This window comes from Lotus japonicus, chromosome 5 (assembly GCF_012489685.1).
Source record: "Lotus japonicus ecotype B-129 chromosome 5, LjGifu_v1.2".
Classification (NCBI taxonomy): Eukaryota; Viridiplantae; Streptophyta; class Magnoliopsida; order Fabales; family Fabaceae; genus Lotus; species Lotus japonicus.
The window spans coordinates 43082317-43101301 of NC_080045.1; the positions used below are offsets into that span (position 1 = coordinate 43082317).

The 18985-nt window shown below is 38.6% G+C and overlaps 1 long non-coding RNA gene across 1 annotated transcript; it reads right to left on the reverse strand.

The window, feature by feature from the left end:
• Positions 1–6490: 6490 nt before the first annotated feature.
• On the reverse strand, positions 6491–8382 carry LOC130720608 (uncharacterized). The gene is made up of 2 exons (XR_009013189.1): positions 8116–8382; positions 6491–6740 (listed from the first exon to the last, which is right to left on the reverse strand). It is a non-coding gene; the product is annotated as an uncharacterized LOC130720608 (long non-coding RNA).
• Positions 8383–18985: the final 10603 nt, after the last annotated feature.

Consider the following 18985-nt stretch of genomic DNA (forward strand, 5'->3'; position numbering starts at 1 on the left):
ATGTTTAATGATTTAGTTACGTATCAATGTGTGACTTCAGGGTAGCAGTGTTGTTTTTTGTAGCATATTTTTAATATCCGGATCCTAATGCGTTCAATTACGATTGAAATGTACAAAAGTTCAACCATGTCAATTCGGGGCCGTTTTGGTTTATATCAAATTTGTTCACAGTGGATGTTGTCACGTTTTACTCTAATTTAATTTCCTGGTAGTGAACTTTTTTACTTGTCAATTTACTTTTCAGAATGCCATTGGCTTCTAATGTGGGCAAGAGGCAGCGATTTACGGTTTTTTTTTTTTAATTAATGTACGGTAGGTTATTTAACAGAAACTCATAGCTCTATGCGTGTATTGTTGTAACCCGGAAGATACATATTTCAAACTTTATACTTATTTTCTACGAAAAACCACAACCAAATAGTATCCGGGAAAAACTTGTAAACATAAATAAAGACTCCCTACCTCGTTCGCATTGAAGTAATGAAACATGGGTTTTCCTAAATTGCGTATCTTGATATTTTCGAAGGGGCAAGATATCAGGTTACACCTTTTTCTATAGTCTTGCGTAACCAGATGATTTTTTTAAATTAACTCAAACTTCTAGAGAAGATGGTAAGTTGGCTGTTAATTTCTTTTTTAATATGAAACACACATTATCTCTCTCCTCACCCGCTTCACTTTTACATCATCATCTTCAGTTTATTAATTTTATTTTTAATCTGCAAAAACCCATCTCTTTATTATTCATTATAATCATTACTAAAATTATCTTATGTAAAATGAAATATTTAAATTTTATTTATTCATTAAAAATTGAGTGATTTTTTTAAAATAATAATTATAATTGAAATTGACAATAATACATTGTTCATAACAATTAGTTTATGCAATTGGACACAACACATTGCATAAAATATATAAAAATAGTCAACATTGTCATCACAAATTAATCAAAGACCAGCAACACTGCAACAACTCCCCTAAGCTTCACCCCCAGCAACGTCCATTGATGCACCCTCATCCACTTGTTCACGAGCGATAAGGCCTTTCCACTGAAGGAACTCCTTTGTGATCACATCAGAATGCACTGGACAAAAATGGCTCCACCCTGGAAAGGGATGAGCCATCATGTCATTCAGGGCATGTGTGATAAGAAATCCATAAGGGATTGCATGAGTGTTGTTCCTGAACACGCGCTTGATATGATCAAAAACAAGGTGGACAGGATCTATACTCAGATCCTTGAGGGTGTGGTATATTATGAAGACATCCTTATCCAGGACGTAGTCCTGGAACTTAAGCCTTGGGCAGTACACGTTGACAACCAGGGTGTGAATCATCCTTGCAGCAGGGGTCAGATTTTTCACTTCGGTGGCTTCTTCAGGGGAGATGTAATTTCTTCCATAAACAGCACGGTGGATGTCCCTGTTTCCAATCTCAAGGTTCCATGCCCGTTCATATTGTGCTCCTTGGCTTGGAGCACCCAGCAATTGAGCAATCCTAGCCATGTTCAAATTAACAGCAAAATCAAATACGTCTGCCACTATACCATCCTCTTCATTCAAAGTAGCAGAACCCCAAAACTCCTCAACAAGTTCAGGGTAAATTGGAGAAAATGATGCATTGTTGATGCACTGCAGTGGGGAGTTAAAAATTTGGTCTGTGCCAGGAACATTCCATTCAAATAAGTCCTCAGAATTGTAGGTCATGGGATTGCAGACAGTCCTAGAAGCCATTTCAGGTGTTCTTTGATTGGTCTACAAGAAACAATTCAGAAAATAAGTTAACAAAACTAAGAACATATGTAACTATATATAGACAATAAAGGAGCAGTTACACAACATGGAGATAACTGATAATTAATGGGGGAAGTTAAACAACGTGTGAGTATGTGTAAAGAGGGTTAGTGTCCAAGTGTATTCAAACGGTTTTGAAGAGTGTTACTTTTCTGTAACTACCTGAATTTACACGCTTCTTTTTGCAAGTTAGTGGCCAAGTGTAATCAAACAGAACAATCAAACACTTCTAAATCAGATAACGAAGGAAGTAAGAAGCGTATTTGAAATTGAAATTGAAAAAAACTGCCACGTTTCAATTAAGATAGGTAATGAACGAAAAAGCGCCAAAATCAAACAAACCCTAAATAGAAATTAAAATCCTAAATAGAAATTGAGGATAATCATGTTCAGATCAGACAAGTAATGAACGAAAAAAGCCCCAAACAAACCCTAAATTGAAATTAAGCAGGATCATGGTCAAATAAGAGAAGTAACGAACGAAAAAGCCCCAAAATCAAACAAACCCTAAATAGAAATAAAGCAGAATCACGGTTAAGTACTGAACGAAAAACCCCCAAAACAAACAAACCCAAAATAGAAATTAAGCAGAATCATGGTCAATTGAGAAGTACTGAACGAAAAAGCCCAAAAACAAACAAACCCTAAATAGAAATTAAGCAGAAACATGGTCAGATAAGAGAAGTAATGAACGAAAAGCACCAAAATCAAACAAACTCTAAATAGAAATGAAATTAAGCAGCGTGTAGGCGGAGATGAAGATTTTCTACAAAATCGAAAAGGGACTAACCTCTTGAGCTTCAGCAGATGGAAGTGTAAAGTTTTTGTAATGGGAACTGAAGGGTATTTAAATCGGGCTGAAGAGAGCACTCTTCCCATTGGCGATTCGATTTCTTGCACCGGTTGAGTGTCAGGAGTGGGTGTGTATTCAATGGTGATTGACGTTCGGATTCAATTCAATCAACTCAAATTTGTAGCATACCAAGGCCTACAATGATTATGTCTATGTCTCTCTTCCCTATATTGGGGCTTGATGAGACCGTATAGAGAAGAACTGAGAGTGGGTTCTCACAATGAAGATAGGTTGGGGAATAGTGTGCTACAGCTGGAAATATATTGCTTTATAATATTTGTATTAAAAGTTGAAAAAAATATACTAAATTGTCTCTTGGTTATTTGGGCAATAGCTCCATATCCTATCCCTCCATATACTCATATTTTTTTCCAACAATTTCTTAATTTTTAACATGTTTCTTGCGTTTTTTTTGTTATAAGCACATTCTTTATAATTATTTATGTTATTTAAATTATTTTCACAATTTATTAATTTTAAATATATGAATTTGAAATATTTTCCATAATTTACAACTAGTAATTAATATATTTTGGAGTTAAGGGATCTCGTGCCCTAGTATGATTGTAGTCACACGCGAGTTAGGTTCTCACACACGATTGACTAAAGTTCCTCTCGCTCCTCTCGTGTCAGAGTAAGTGATATCACGAACTTATATGATTGTAGTCACTCTTGAATTAGGGTTATCACGCACGATTGACTAAATTAAATGCAAAAAACTCAAGTGTGCTTTACATATATATAATATATATAGAAGATAGATAGATTTGATGAAACTATAATTAAATTTTTTTTCCATTTATATATATGCAGAGTGCTATGAATTACATCACCTTGACTTGTTCTAGTGGTTAAGAACTTGTCATTAAATTATTTTTTCGACCCGTTGTTACATTTATTTTTTTGATTAATTTCAGTGTTGCGTTTATTTTAAACATGATTAATGTATAAAAAACGGTGCAACTTTTGTTCAATATGACTCCTCATCGTAGTGGGATTTTATCTTGCTAAAGTACATGATGCAATGGCTTCAATCCCTTATTTTTCCATTTTTTTCTTACAATTTCTTAAATTTTAACATGCTTCTTACGTTTTTTTTTATAAGTACATTCTTTATAATTCTTTATGTTATTTAAAATACTTACACTATATATTATTAATATTTACATTTTAAGTATTAAATTTAACTTATAAATATATTTAAAATTGGACATGGTATTTAAAACAAAATTCAAACAAAATGCATTACATTATATGAATTAATTAAAAAAGTAATGACAATTAATTAAAAAATCATGGTACAAGAATGAATTTTTTTTTTCCTGGTATTGGGCCCAACGGTCACAAAAATGCCCAAAACGACAACACCTCTATCTCACCCAAAGGCCAAAACGACAGCATATTGCTATACGGTTCTCGAAGCTTCACTCCACCCTCTGAAATCCTCACCCTTTTCCTCTGAAACTCTCTCGAAGCCTTTTCCTCTGAAACCCTTTCCACCCTCTGAAACCCTTTTCCTCTGAAACTCTCTCAAAACCTCCTTTCCACCCTCTGAAACCTCCTTTCCTCTCGAAGCCACTCACAACCGCCCCGTCTCAGACCACAACCGTCGTCTCCACCCACTCTCTCGAAGCCTCCGCCTCCCTGAAACCCTCTTCCTCTCTCTCACTCTCTCGAAGCCACTCACAACCGCCGTCTCCACCCACTCTCTCGAAGCCTCCGCCTCTCTGAAACCCTCAAAACCCGCTTTCTTTCTGGCTCCCTCTCACTCAATCGAAGCCCAGATCACCCATGTGGCCATGTTATAGATCGGAGATCGGAGGACATGCAAGGTGGTTGTGTGAAAGAGAAGATTCCAGATCGGAGGACATGCAAGGTGGTTGTGTGAAAGAGAAGGTTCCAGATCGGAGATCAAAGGCTCAAAGGTTCAGAGCGAATGCAAAACTCCAGCCATTTTTGTGTAATTTTTTTGATTTGTTTCAAAAATGTGTATTTTAATTGTTTAATCTGTGTTCATCTCTGCTAATTACAAAATATCTCTGCTTGTTCATTGATCTGTATATTTTATCTCTGTTTGTTGCTTCTGCTTCCATTGATCGGTTCTTCCCTCCCCTTTTAACGATTTTCTGTTGCTGAATGGAAAGAGAAAAATCAATTTTTAACTGCCTTCAGCAAGCTAAGGAGCGTTGCTTAGCTAAGGAGCGTTGCTTAGCTTTGAGCTCTAAGCAACGCCACCTCAGCAAGCTCCAATGGAGCAGAAAATTAAAGAACGTTCTTAATTTAACGCCAAGCTCTCCACAAGATAAGGAAACACAGCTCCAGAAAAGAGTACGCTAGTAAGCCACTTACACTGCTGGATCAACCAACAAAATGTACAAACCCCCCCAAGGTACCTCATACAAAGCCATCTCAAAAACCTGGTACCTATTCTCATCTCTTATAAATTTTTGTCTAAAGTAATCACACCATCCAGCAGCCAACTCACCTATAGACTCGGGGCTTCTCTGAGTCTTCCGAGTCCGTAGAGGAAGTTGTACTGGCAACATTCTTGGAATACCAGGTTATACGCCATTGCGTAATATTCTCGTCAGGAAGGAGAACCTCTATCTCCGTAGGCAAGTGCTGGAAAGCTCTTTGTTGCACACTAATTGGAATGAGCTGCAAATAAAGATAACAAATCATTTAACATTTGAATTTAGTAAGATGAATATTAACATTGTGGCAATTTTTAAAGAAACATACGACCAACCATTGGTTGCTCGCCATAAATGTGTTTAATAGTTATATCAGCAGACCACATCAGATCACTGCCTCGGTACTGTTCCAGATAGTTGTAGTTCTTGTTCGGGGTGGAAGATTCCGCATCAACAGTAGATGAAATCATTTGATACCCAATCTTGTAGTCAATCTCTGAAGGCCATAACTTGTAAATGTTGATGGTAAATCTTGCTTGGCCACAGTAGACAAATTGAATATGCAGTGTTGATTCGATTTTGTGGAGAGATCGCAACTCCAAAATCCCATCGGATAGGCGAGCATCTCCTGGACCGTGAATATAACGAACTACGAAAATATTTCCAACGGGGTCTTTTAACTCAACCGTATCATTGATTTCATGGCCAAAACGGTGATCAAACCTTTCCGGGACAAAAACAAATGGCTGTATATTGAACAAATAGTAAAATGGAACAAATAGTTTAATTCAGTTGTGAAAAAATGGTTTACGAGCTTATGAAAAATATGTAAAATTACCACTCCCGCGTATAGTGATTTAATGAAGACTCTTCCGTTGGAGTGAAGTGATCTCAACGAGATTGGATCCATTGCCACTGCACATTGGTAAAAAATACATAATAAGATGTTGCTAACATGTAAACTACCATTATATAGTTAATTAAGTTAAATTTTATGTTGGAAATAAAGGTACCTGTAAGTATAGCACTTGGAAGAACGAAAGAAAGCTTAAGTAAGAACTTGTTCAAATGTATTGAAAATGGAAAACAAATAAATGCATTGCTATAGGAAGTTTCAGAAAATAGTGGGTAGATAATTCAGAATGCAAAGATTTACAGAGAATATGAAATAATGATAAAACGAGGGAGAAAAATGATATGCCAATGAACGCATGTGTGGTCAGAGTGACTCTGTAACGCCCCGATTTCTCGAGTGTTACACAGTAACTAATTAACCAATTTTCGTAAAGAGTTTTCGTCGATTCACTTATTAATCTTCAATTAATGACAAACCTTTCATTTTACAAAAACTCTTGAAACATAACCTTTCCAAAAAACACGCGGAAGTGACCAACTTCGTAAAACTTTTTAAATAACCAACTGTAAAGAGTACGAAACAAAGGCCTGAATGAAAATAAAGATTACATCAAAACTTGTTCATTCGAATTTAAGCAATAAAATTGTTCGATACCAACACTTCGGAAACTCTCAACCCCAACAGAAAACAAAAGACTCTCAACCCAAACCCTATTCCTTAGCCTCTTCCTCTTCCTCTGAAGTGTAGTCGTCCTCCAGTATTGGCACGTCACGTAGCATCAACTCCCAAGAATGAGTCATCGCCATTATCTTCACGACCATCTACCCCCCCAAATAAACACATAGCAAACAAGCAGGGTCAGGTCCAACAAAAGAATGATAATGACAAAATCAACAACAACATATATAATATAAGTACATTATATGTCTTTTATGGGAAAGAGTCAGTTACTAACGGAATCTCACTTCACACAACCCACCAAAACTTCCATGGCCATAATCACGATCATCCGCAGATGAACAAATCTCGGAGGGGACTCACCGTACAACCCTCAATCATGTGGGGGGACTCACCGTCCGCCAGACTCACCGTCCGTCCACAGAATCACAAGGCGACCGCAGTCAGCCAATCACGTGGGGACTCACCGTACAACCCACAAAACACCCTCGCGTGCAAGGTACCATCGTTCTCATGGTCCATAGTCCTCACCAGACCTATGTCCAATTATTCACATTTACTTGCAAGCGAGTTTATTACACTTTTCTCTTTGTTAAGTCTCTAAAATCAATCCTAGAGTCTTATCATACTCTTTATACAACAACCTTCACAACACAACATTCACGGGTTACAAGGGAATTACGGCTAGGTGAGCGACCCTTGAACCATTAACTCAGAAAATAAATATAATCCACGTAAAGGAACGCAAGAACATTCACTCATGCATAATATATCATCGCAACTTCAACATATTGACAGCAGAAACAACTTTCACAAAAATAGAGCCACAGAATGCATCTTTCAACCAAAAATCACATATGATACCTTTCTAGAAAGATATTTTAAATATCTACAACTCTCTAGTTACACACTTGTTCATTTGAGTCCCAGAATTAGGTGATATTAGGCCTTAAAGCTAACTGTCCGGAACAGGAAAAACAGCAGGTGTGACAGTTACTAAACACGACCCCCAGATCACATTACTAAACCAAAAATTATGATTTTTATATGTTTGGAAAGATATTTCGAAAATCTACAACTTTCATTTTAATCACTTTTTCATTTGATGACCTTAAACAGGTAAAAAGGGGCTCTGAAGTCCGCTGTCCAGTACAGGAAACTGGCAGCGAAACTCCCATGGCTCTATGGTTTTCAAAAATAATTTTCCTTTCTTTCCCTTTGATCATGGCAATCTTGGTACAGCCCCAACAACCCAAATATCCACTCAAAATTTCAGAACCAAACATTTAGCAAGGATCATGTTATAACAAGTGTAAAATAGCACAAAACTTAACAAATACCATGGCAACTCGCATAAAATCATAGATTCAGATCATAAACAACGTTTGAGGATCATATTCATGGCTTTTCAAGAGAAAAATTCCAGCAAGCAAGCATGTACAGGAAATCATGCAAAAACAGTCCAAAACTCAAGTTGTTTCTCATGGCAATTCATGGCATATTCCCTAAAGAACCTACCCATTCCTAGAACCAGCCCTTCCCTTTGTCCTTAGGCTTGAAGAAAAGATGAAAGTGAAGAGCAAGGTTCTGGTTTCTCTCCTCTTCTCCCACGCGTGACCTTCCTCTCTCCCTCTCACTCGCAAACTCCTTCTCTCCCTTGCGCGAACACGTCGACGGTGGTGGGGCTTGGGACGGTGACGGCTAGGGTGCAAGGGGAAAGTTTCTCTCACTCTTTCTCCTCTGTTTTACGTGTTTCAGAAGTGTTCAAGGTTTCTTTCTTCAGAATAGTGTGAAAAGAAACCCTTTTCCTCCCAAGACCCTACATAGCCCGCGTCCCCTCTCTCCCTCTCTTGGGCTAGGGTTTGTTTTCTTTCAAGCCCAACCCAAGTCAAGACCCTTGACCCCATCACTTGAGAACTTACTCAGGCCTGAAACTGATCAAAACCCTCATCCCTTTTTAGTAATATCACGATTAAACTCGGAATTGAAAGGAAACAAATCAATTAAATACGCTGGTACTGTACAGCCAGGACCATCGTCACTAAACCGATGATATCTCGAGCTACAGAGGTCGGAATGACCTGATTCCACTTCGAGAATTTTCTAGACTTAAAGGGCTACAACTCTCATGAAGGAAGTTGTCCCAAATGAAGTCGTTAAGACCCTCTAAAAATTCGCACAAGTTGACAGTTCTAATCTGCCAGCTATCAAACATTAACTAAAACTTCAATTTTATTCGAACTTCCATAAAATTGTTCCAAATTGAACTTAGGGCCTTACAGACTCAAAAGTGTTAACGAAACCTGGCGAACGAAGAACAGCACCTATCCCTATTATGAAGGGGGAATGTCGTGCAAACCTGAGCTGGAGATATATAACTTGTTGATGGGATTAGTGGAGTCGGTACAGTCAGTGTTGTGGAGATGGATTTGTGAATGTGGGTGACAGAGTGAGAACGTTGAGGAGAGATGAGTGGCGGCTATTCTCCAAATCGGGAAAAAATTAGGTCAAGGAGTGAAAGATAAAAGGGGGGTAAATAAGAATTATTATATCTTAAGGTGTGGAGAGACTGAGAAAAAGAGATATAGGAAGAAAAAATATAGAAAGTAAAGATATGATAGACAATTTAATTGGTAGAGAATAGAGAAATAATTGAAAACGAAGATAGAAAAGAAGTATAGATGTATATATATATCACAACTCAAGGAATAATTTTAGTAAACATCTCAAGGAAGTACATAGAGATCTCCCACAAAAAAACAAAAAAAATTTAAGATTAGATAGATATTCTTAATGATAAAAAATAAAGGAATATATAGAACATAAAAGTGATTTAAATGTGAAAAGGTGAGTATTGAAAAATATAAACACCTCGACGTTTTTCCACACTCATTTTCTATCTATTTATATTTCTTTTATATATCAATTTATTTATTAAATCTTTATTTTCTCTATGACTTGTTCTTGTATATCTTATTCCATATCTAACTATTCGGTTTCGTGTTTGTGTGACAGAAAGCTTATGACATTAACTATGACATATGATGGCTGACATAAAGGAGACAGATGAAAATAGGGTCTTGAAGGAAGGGGAGAGAACAGATTGCCAATGGAAAGAAAACACGAATCCCGATCCTCTACTGCAGAAAAATTCGTCCAGCCCCTCTTGCAGTTTTATTGGCCATCGGATCCATCTTGTGGTCCAGAAAATTCAAATCTTAGAATTATAATAGACATTAAATAACAGTAATCGGATGCATCTAACGGTTAAAAAAAAATAAACCTAATTTTTATCAACCCATGGAAACCAATCTAAAACCCCAAGTAATTGAAACCGATAATCTATCACCATTCACAAGTCAATACGGATAATCACGTCTTCAAAAATTGGAACCATGTAACTGAAATTGAAATCCCAAGTATTTTTTGGCACATTTGTTTTTTTTTTTTTTGGAACCAATCTATCACAAGTCTTTAAAAAATGGAAATACCAGATGCAAGGTCACGGATGAACGGTCTCACTGGAGCAAGTGTTTTCTCACGTCGCCATTAACTTCCCACAACGATGATGGCGCGTGCAACCCTTAAGGGTGATGGACCAAACGAAGTGTGAAGTGCGGCGAGAGGAAGAGCGGTTGATCGGAACAGGTTCATTGAGAGGAGAAGCTTTTCTCATGATGGTAGAGAACGGACAGCGTTTACTGAGTTTGTGTTTGGAAACACCTTATTTTATTCCAACCGTAAGATTAATCTCACAGTTGGGATGACTTGGCAGTATAAAATTATTATAATTTAAAGACTGGAATTTTCAGGACAACTAGATTGATCTGACGGCCAAGAAAACTGCAGGAGGGGATTCTCTCCTTGGATGCACCATAAACAGTAGAGGAAAGGAAAAGAATTGGTGGGACCCATGCTCTGAAACTTTCGAAACGGGTCGGGTTTGGATCCTCTCATGTGTAAAAAAACTTGAGAGTGTCAAGTTTTACCATCTCACCATTAACTTTTGTGTAGATAATAAATGAAAAATAAAATAAAATAAAATTAATGGTGAAACTTGACACTCTCAAGTTTTTTTACAGGATCCAAACCGCCCAAAATGGGAAGAAAACTGATTGCGCTATCAAATTCTCTATATTGCCAGTGTACATACTAGAAAATGCATATTGTATTCACGTGTGTAGTTTTTAGTCCGTACGTTTCAATTTTCTTCTTTATTGATTTTTTATTTTTTATACGTTTAATATTAATAATAAATTTTCCAAATTTAAATATTACTATAGTTTTAGTATAAATGTAAATAATTATAATATTATTGAATATATAAATTTTATATTCTGTTACTCCTAAAAATTATAATAATTATAATATTTCATATATATATAAAAAATTATAATAATTATAATATTTCATATATATGAAATATATATATATTTCATATATATATATATATTCTGTTACTCCTAAAAATTATAATAATTATAATATTTCATATATATATATTCATAAAGCATGCTCCTATCGAAAGGGTTAGTCAAGAATGCCCACGTGAACCGACTCAATGAGTCAAGTCAGGCACGTTATTTTGGCCGTAATGGCAAAGTCAGTAAATGGTCAAGTCAGTCGAAGAGAAAAGAAACATGTCATTTCAATTCATAAAGCTGCATAAAAAATAGCACGTGAACAGCAGGGGTAGCTTGCTCCTCTCTCTACTTGGTAACGTCAAACAGTAAGGCTATGTATCTTCTATTTTATTTTTATTGTTTTTTATCCAATGCATCGTGTAAGTTACATGTGTGGGTTGGTGATACCATATTAATCTTAATTTTTGTAGTATCTTGGGTCCAAATTTATTTTTGTACACTGAATGGGGCAGTGAGTTCCATTAAACGGCGCATTATTAGGCCTTTAGAGCGTTTGCAGGATTTAATGGACCATGTTACCAATCATAGCATTGGGCTTGCATTACCTTGGCCCATTCAAATTGTGGCAAGACTTGAAATGTTTTTGTTGTTTCCCATTAGCTTGTGCTTGTTAGTTTCAGCAATTATGAATGAGGTCGTGCATTTACCTGGCCCAATCTATGGTCCATAGAGCTAATATGTGGGCCATTCTGCTGACCAAAAAAATAATGTGGTCCATTGTTCTCAGGCATGCACTCCGCCGTGGCCGCACAACTTCGTTTTCTCCGGCGTGGAAAATCTGGAAATTTTCCAGAGTTTTTCCAGATTTTAAAAAATGTAACAAGAAATAGTTTGGGGGATCCCATCCTCTTATAGCCAAAACAACCGAAGGAATAGCACCTCTCCGCCCCGCTAAAACCGCTCCGATATGATATGCGTGGTTCCGTTTTCAAAGGCGGCCCAGATTCGTAGTGCACGAATCAGATCTGAGACGCGTGACTGAACCCCAAAACGCGTCGCCTTGGTGCTAATACCTTTGACAAAGAAGTTTACTAGATCAAGATCTGCGGGTAGTGATTTTAATGGAAGTTAAGTTTACCAGATCTACGAAACGGGGAGAAATATTGAACTCTGTAAGCTGAATTTACTGCCGATTATATGTATGAGAACCAAAAACTAATCTTATAGAAGGGAAAAGAGCTATCCAAAGACTCAGAGAAGGCAAGCTTCCATGGTATCGTAGGAGAACGAGAGTATTGAAATTGCTTGGTTTTGGGTATATATAGTTAGGACTAGTTTCAAGATATTACAACTCAAAGGGTCTATACTGGAGTAGAGAAACCTTGCAGCCATTTACGTGGATAACGAAATGTAATAGGGCCAAAATTATACTTCGAATAGTCCATAGGGCCAAGCCATAATTATTTACCTCAACTGATCCGAACCATTCAATTAAAATATTATAAATCAATGGCTAATACAGGGGAGGCACCCATGCCTCTTCAGAGAAGTGGCATATGGAAGCCTGTCCCCTAACAGAAAGTAGGAAGAGGGCAAAAACCTCACATGTTGTATTCACTCTTGAAGAATCTTCCATATAAGCTCACCATCCCCAATTCCAATTCGCAATAAAAGTCCCATGGTGATGAGGCCTATGAAATTACAGAAGAAAAAGTAAAAAAGCATCACTCCAATCAAAATCATTTCAATAAATCACACACGTTGCAGATCATTTCATAATGTTCATAGAAATGTAACTATACCCTTATGATATGGCAAGAAAATGGTTGAATCAGAAGCAATACCTGAACTATTTTTGCTTTTTCAACATTTGCTTCTCAATTTCCCAGTCATCACAACAATAGTTATTTCAAAACTCTTAGATGATGGTTAAATAATGGAATGATAGAGGAGAAGAATTACATAAGAGAGTGTATATAGATGAAAACAATTAGGGTTGTTTGCATGTGAAAAAAGGAAGGAGAATATTGTTCCAAAAAGAATATTCAAAATTTGAATTTATAGATTGTCAAAATTTTAAAATTTGAATCTTGATGTCAAAAACGTACTTTTTGAAAGTGTAACACCCCGATTTCGGTGGCGTCACTTTAGTAACCAAAATAAACTTAATGCGGAAAAACGTGAATATTTTTTTTTTTATAATAATAACTAAGACAAGACGGAATTAAATAAAACCCAACAATGACAAAAATCAGAACTAATATACAATATATAAACAGCCCCCGCTGTAGTAGCAACCTCGTCACGAGTAACCTCCAGTGACGGAAAGAAAAGTGCAACGCCCGTAGGCAATATATACAAACCAAATGAAAAGGTGAAGTGCCCGCAACACTATCCCTCAAAACTGAGAATCAGCTGACCCAATGGCCTGAAAATAAGACTTCCTAAGTCCAACCAACTCTCTGTGATTCCCGTAAGGAAACCACACAAAAAGCTATAGGCGGATCTACCCTGTCCCCTAAGTAACAAATGCAGCAAGACTGTCAGAGCTAAAACTCTACTCCTACACTAATCCTAACTCGAGGAGCTCATACCAACACTCAAAACTATGTGCTAGCATGATCGTCGTCTGAATCAGAATCCAGAACGACCAAGTCTACCAACCCTATCCGTCCTCCCCTCGCAACCGCAGTGCGCTCCGATGCTGGACCCACGGGCTTAGGGCCCGAACCCTGATCATCGATGATCGCAACGGTGGGTGCACTAGACCCTGCCGAAGGCACTCCCACTGGAATCTCCTCTGAGGGATCCTCCTCGTCTGAAGACAATGGTGGTGGTGGTGGTCCTCCAAGTCCTGGTCCACAGTGAACGCCCGGTGGCAAGTTGAAGTTGATAGAGCATCGCCTCAACACTCCTGACCTCAGAAGTCCTCCGCTATCCACGTGATCCTCCATGATGCGCCCCGAATACGTCGCTCGATGGCTCGCGGGGTCAACCACCCACGACCCGGGGTCGTCCTGATCGATCATCTCATACCTAATCCCCCCCGAAGGGTGGACCATGGTGAACCAATCCGCAATATTCATCTGACAAAAGGCGTTGTCCGCCAAAACACACACAGAAGACGCGAGGGTCAACTCTAAAGAACTATGTAGATAATAAACCCAATAGGTACAAATAATAAATAGCCACTTAGGCTTATAACTAGAGATGTCATTCCTAGGGTTGCATGTTCCATATCGAACGTAAATGACAACAATAACAAATAGCATGTTCCAAATAGGATTGACAAATAACAATCACACTCGACAACTAAATTAGTATGTATGTTGCATGATATGCAATGCAGGTTAACCCAGTCAACCAATATGCATTCCGGAACGGATGGACATCATCGGATCAGCCCTAACATCAGCCACGGTGGGACCATTTCGGCCCGTGATGCCTCTTACTCCAACATCATCACGTAGTCAGATCAGCATAAAACCCGAAGGCCTGCCATTTCGGTCTGCTACTAAGAGTCACCTAGCAGCGCTCTTACGCGGAAATCCTGGTCTTATAACCAATTTTGGAATCCGCCGTGGTCCGGTATCTCGCCGTGTTTAAACCACTTAATGAGTGCATGCAATGCAATGATTAGCCAAACAACGTCTCCGACCTCACTCGACACGTCGCCACGTGTTCTAGCTAAATCAATGTCTCTAAAAGCTTACCCTAAGGTAAAGTCGATTCTGCGACAAAATACAATAATCATAAAATGAGTGCAACCACTCACGATGACTCTTCGGGCCATCAATGCTCTCACGAAGTCTCACGCTTCAGTGAAGTTTCATGCTCTCACAAGGTCTCACGCCTCAGTGGAGTTCCATGCTTTCCACAAGGTCTCACGCCTCAGTGGAGTATCCCGCATTCACAAGGTCTCACGCCTCAGTGAAGCTTCTCGGCTCATCCCTTGGATGGCTAACAAACTGCTCAACGAGCGAAGGAGTACCAACATACTCAGAACTTACCAAACTCCTCAACACTTGGATCCGACGACACTCCTCGCTTTTCCAAAACTATGATTTGACTTCCAATGCCTTCCTTCGAGGTTGTTATCATTACTTAAAGATTTTGAGGTTATTTAAGGTCTTATGAATTTTCTTTATAAAATAGATTCCATTTTGTCTTATCGCAAGTCTTATACATTTGCAGGATCTCCCAATCCCAAGTCGCTTCAAGAGGATGTCTCGATCCACTAAACAAAATTAAGGCCCGAACCTCGTTCGTCCTATCAAACTTTCTCAAAACTCTCAAAATAAAATTGGCATGACCTGCCCGCTATTCTCACCATTCAGAATCTCAGATTCCAGTACAGAGCATATTTAAATCATCACAATCAACAACATGTCATATATCAATAAATCGCATCATAAACACTTAGCACTTAGCATATAAAGCATGCACCACACATCCTAGATTACCCACATAGCACATAGCATGTAAGACAATCTCAAAAACATTCAGTAGATGAATCATCTACATTGTCAGCCGAAGCCTCAGAAAACATTTTCCAATCACACACAATTCCAGTGCATAAACAGTAAACAATGTCGAAACATCGACCCTAAGCATTAACTAGAGATTCAGTGAGAAGCCCTCACCTGAAGGTTCTCCAGAATGATCGTCTAACGCTTCCTCACCAACAAAGCCTTGTTCCTCAGGGAATTCCTCAAAATCACCTTTAGAGCAAAACCACAGAAATACTATCAGAATCTATCGGAAACTAAGCTATCGATACTTACTAAGGTTACTCGAAGTAATCTATACCCTAAGGTACGATAAACTAGCGCGAAAGACAAGTTTTCGGAAAAGGAAATTTTCCCCCTCCCCCCTATAGGGCTCGGCCACTTTGGTTAATTGTGGGGTTCGATTTTTCTTCGATCAAACTTGGTTCCTATGCTATCATTAGCCGTAACTAAGGGTATTCTGAACTCGGAAAAATTATCGGATCAAAAACTGTCGCAGGGGTATTTTGGTCATGATTTTTAACTTAGGATTTTCAAAACTGAAATCCCAAAAATAAAATTTGACAGGGACGTCACCAACGACGTTTATGACAACTAATCCTACTAGCACTAAGCTAAGGCGATAGTTTTTAGCCTAAAGGTTGAAGCTTTACCTCAAAAACTCCAAAAATGGGTATTTAAGGCTAAAATTGATTCCGGCGGAATTCCGGCGACATAACGGAAAATCTAACCCGGCAGAAGTGATCTTGGGCACATATAGAAGAGGTTTAGAATCAGAAATGAGAGATTCAGGATAGTTTTGCAAAAACCCATAAACTATCCGCTCAGAAAACTCTACAGAAAAGCTATGGAAAAAGCGATCAGAGGTAAGGATTAGCGACTATACCTCGAAGCCTTGAAGTAGCAACTGATTGATCGACGATCAAGCAAACGATGAAGAAAAACTCTTCTTCCTTCTTCCTTGTTCTTGGCCGCGGTTTTTGGGAGAGAAAATGGAGGAGAATTTGTGTTTTTCTTCCTTTCTTTGCTATATATAAAGGTTGGAAATTCGCGGGAAAATGAAAGTTTCGCGAATCTGATTTTTCCGACTTCATTCTCCATGAATTAATAGATATGTTTTGGCAAAAGAATTCCAAAACTATAAAGAGGTCTCCTTGTATTTTTGGCAACTAATGCATAGTCGGTATAAAACTATTTTACCCGATAAGTTGCTTTTTGCATCGAATGTCGGAATAGAAAACTTCCTTCGGAAGAAAGATTGAAATCATCAAGAGAAATGGGTGTACGCGTGTAGAATATTCATTTGAAGCTCTGGATAGATAAAGTCTTCATTGTCGAGACATTCTAGGGTTTTGAAATACCAGGGATTCGGTTTCGGCAAACTTCCGATGATTGGAATCGGACGTTCGTAGATCCTAGAGTTTCGCCTCGAAACGATTTTGATATATGGAAAAAGAGAAGTTCTAACATTTCTCTGAAGATTTTTGGAATTAACTTCCATCGTGCCTAAAAGTGAAAATTAGCTATATACTAGGGTTTCTGACCTAGGTTTAAGCGTGTAACGATCGTGCTATAACTTTTATCGATCATAATGCAATCCTTGAACTTTTCCTGAACTTTCTCCTTCATAAATATATTTCATTTAATAAACTTTCGTTCAGGTTTCCCTTCACATTACATCAACCCTAATCGTGAATAAGAAGTTTATTCACTTAGCATAAGCTTAAAAAAACTTAGGCCTTACATTACTACCCTCCAAAAAGAAAGTTTCGACCTCGAAACTTAAGGGTTAGTAAAAAGTTCTGGATACTGTGCTTGAATCTTCTCCTTCAGCTCCCATGTCGCATCACCGGTGTCTTTATTCCAAATGACTTTCACTAACTCGATCTCTTTTCCTCTCAACTGTTTTATCCTGGTGTCACCGATGCTAATTGGCGGTGTCTCGAAAGACAGATCATCCTTCAACTCAATGTCATCCAGCTCGATAACATGTGTCGGATCCGCAATATATTTCCTCAGTTGTGACACGTGGAATACATCATGAATATTTGATAGAAATGGGGGTAGTGCAATCTGATATGCGACTGGTCCAATTCAACGAGTGATCTGATACGGTCCAATGAACATGGGCGTAAGCTTCTTTGACTTGATTGCTCGACCAACACCCGTCGTCTGAGTAACTCTCAGAAATACATGATCTCCTTCTTCGAACTCCAGAGTTCTGCGCCTCTGATCTGCATAACTCTTCTGTCTACTCTGAGAAGTCCTCATCTTCTCTCTGATCTGCTTGATCTTCTCAGTGGTCTGTTGCAGAAGTTCCGGTCCTACCAACAGATTTTCTCCGTTTTGGTACCAACACAAAGGTGTTCTACACTTGCGGCCATACAAAGCCTCATACGGTGCCATACCAATGCTCGTATGAAAACTGTTGTTGTATGTGAACTCAATCAACGGTAACAAGGTATCCCAACTGCCCTTGTTGTCTAATACGCAAGCGCGTAGCAAATCCTCCATCGACTGGATTGTCCTCTCAGTCTGTCCATCAGTCTGCGGATGATAAGCAGAACTTAGTCTCAGCCTCGTTCCCAAAGCCTCTTGAAGAGCTCCCCAAAAATGTGATGTAAACTTCGGGTCTCGATCGGATACAATACTTGTCGGTACTCCGTGAAGTCGTACAATCTCGGATGTGTAAATCTCAGACAGTTTCTCCACGTTGTACGTAGTCCTCACCGGTACGAAATGAGCCGACTTTGTCAGTCGATCCACGATTACCCAAATAGAATCGTATCCCTTCTGAGTTCTTGGCAAAGCTACAACGAAATCCATCGATATGCTATCCCATTTCCATTCTGGCACATCCAAGCTTTGTAGCATACCTGAAGACTTCTGATGCTCCACCTTTGCCTTCTGACATGTCAAACATGCAGCTACATACTCAGCCACTTGTCTTTTCATTCCTGGCCACCAAAAATTCACCTTCAAGTCCTGATACATCTTCTTCATTCCAGGGTGAATACTTAACTTGCTCTTGTGACCTTCATCCATAATCAATCTTCTCAAGTCAGGGTTGTTAGGCACACAAACCCTATCCTTGCACCGTAGGATATTGTCACTTCCTACCTTGAATTCTGGGTCCTTACCTTGACTTACCAAATTTCTTTTCCCGAGCAGAAACTCATCTTGTAACTGTTGGTCTCGGATTTCTTCCATCAATCCATTTGTGATTCTGATCATTCCGAACCTCAGTTCCCCTTCGGACAATCTCACATCCAAGCTCAAATCTCTAAATTGTTCCAGCAGTTGCAGCTCCTTCACCATCATCGACGAGATGTGCATCTTCCTGCTCAAGGCATCAGCAACAACATTCGCCTTTCCAGGATGATATTGCAGAGTGAACTCGTAATCTTTGAGAAATTCCATCCACCGGCGCTGTCTCATGTTCAGCTCCTTCTGCTCAAACAAGTACTTCAAGCTCTTATGATCACTGAATATGGTGAAATTGCATCCATATAAGTG